The following is a 2,338-nucleotide window of genomic DNA, read 5'->3' as shown; positions in this document are numbered from 1 at the left end:
TCTATCTATCTATCTATCTATCTATCTATCTATCTATCTATCTATATATATATATATATATATATATATAATTTTTAAATGGGGAAGGCCGGTGCATGGAATTACCTTAGGTTTCCCGTCCATAAAGGGTTTAGCTATATGCTGGAGCTAAAAGCTTCGAGGAATTTTCATCAGCTATTTGGACGAATCGCCGATGAAAATGCCTCGAAGCTTTTAGCTCCGGCATTTGAAACTCTGAGTTCTGTTATGACAACTTACTAATTGTCCTATACTATATATATATGGGGGAAGAGAAGAAGAAGGAGGAGGAGAAGAAGATGAAGAAGGAAGAGAAGTAGGAGTAGGGAAAGAATAGGAAGAAGGAGAAAGAAAAGAAAAGAAAAGAAAGGAAAAGAAGGATGCGCGAGTGCTGTGCCACAGTATATTGTTCGTGGAATCTTCTTTAATGACCTAAAAGTGACCTGTTGTGGTCGTAGCAGTAGAGGCTGGAATTGTTCTAAATTCTTGTAGTAGTTTCATCTGTAGTGGAAGCTTTCAAAATAGGTTTATATTTTACGATAGGATATCCTTCTTTGCTAATGCGCTGATTATAGGTTGCATTATCCCTGAATTTATAGAGGGGAAAAATTCTAATGTTGAGTTGTTCGTTTGTGGCGTAAATATCGATGTGCTCGCTTAATCCTATTTTTCTGCATTCTCATATTTTAATCTGGGATCTATGCACCGTCATCCTCAGGCGTAGACTATTTTCAGTTTGACCAACATCTTGTTCTCGACACCCTGAGCAAGTTAATACATATATTAGGTTTTCCGAACCACACGTGAAATTGTTTTTCACTGTAAAACGTTCACCCTGTTTGAAAAAGAATTCCGATCCCTCAATTAGGTTAACACATATACCACAGCAAGGTCTTCCGTAATTTTTACTGTCGGTTTCGATGTTGTTGACGAGTGTACTTGGGCCTGTGTTAGAAAACTTTTCATTGACTTGGGCTGTCTTTTGCTCTTTATGATGGTGTGCGTTTGGAAGATTTGATCCATTCTATAGTCTCTTTTTAGTAAAGGAATGTTTCGGAGGATGGTGTCGAACGCCTCATTGTTTAGGGAGTTTTGCTGGGATATGTATGGTAGGGTTTTTGGTTGCAAATCTTTCTTTAGTTTGGTGTTTGAGTTCGTGGATGTTGAGTTATAGGGCACGCTGAAAGCCTATATCAGTTAGTGATGGTGGGTAGTTCCTGCTGATGAGTGTATCCTCGCCATACATATATACACACACGCACCCACCCCTGACCATTCACACACATGCGCTCGCTCTCACACACAAACACACACACCATTCTCACATACACGCACTTGCTTGCGCACCTTAGTTCAGCCGCGTCACTGTTATTTCACCTTCACTCGGCCTATTTCTTCCGGTCATTTCATCATGTTAAACCGTTAATTCCAACATATGTTTTCGCTCACCTTTCTTTTTTTTTCTCTCTCTCCATTTGTTTCCTTCTTATCACATTCTGTCGAAGAGCGTAGGCTCGAATTGTCAAAGATTTTAAAATTCTTCTCCAGCGTCAAACTAATACACCTGCTTGTTGTTCTCTCTCCTCTCTTTGTCTTCTGCTTTCTGTACATTTAAACGATACTCTCTCACACACACATACACACACATAAAGGGAGAAAGAGAGAGAGAGATAGAGAGAATCAGAGTGAGGGGGAACAGATAAAGAAAGAAAAGGAGGGAGGAAAAAGGAGAAAGAGAGAGGGGAGGGAAGGATCGGAGAGTTAGAGATGACAGCGTCATCTATAATATAATAGCGAATAAAGTAGAAAAGTGCGAGAGACGTGAATGACAGATAATTACAACCTTTACGTAAGCAGTAAATAAGCAGGAAGTCGCTTCAGCAATTAGTAAATATAATTAGTTATTACGAACTGATGTTTATATTAATTTATTGTTGTATTTTTAACAGCGGGAGTGGCTTTTGGGTAAGTAGTTCGCTTCCCATCCAAATGGTTCCGGGTTCATTTTCATGAGTCTCTTCCGCCATAGTCTCGTGCCGAGCAAAGTTTTGTGAGTAGAATTGGTACACAGAAACTAAAACAAGCCTCTCAGTTATGTGTGTGTGTGTATGTGTGTGTGTGTGTTTGTGTTTGTGTTTGTCCGTCACCACAGCTTGACAGCCGGCGTTGGCTTGTGTACGTCCTCGTCACTTAGTGGTTTGGCAAAAGAGACCAATAGAATACGTACCGAACAAAGTCTTGTGAGTAGATTTGGTACACGGAAACTAAAAGAAGCTTCTCAGTTATGTGTGTGTGTGTGTGTGTGTGTGTGTGTGTGTGT

Source organism: Octopus bimaculoides, chromosome 5 (genome assembly GCF_001194135.2).
Source record: "Octopus bimaculoides isolate UCB-OBI-ISO-001 chromosome 5, ASM119413v2, whole genome shotgun sequence".
Lineage (NCBI taxonomy): Eukaryota > Metazoa > Mollusca > Cephalopoda > Octopoda > Octopodidae > Octopus > Octopus bimaculoides.
The sequence above is the reverse complement of the archived record's forward strand: the minus strand, read 5'-3'. Positions refer to the sequence as shown.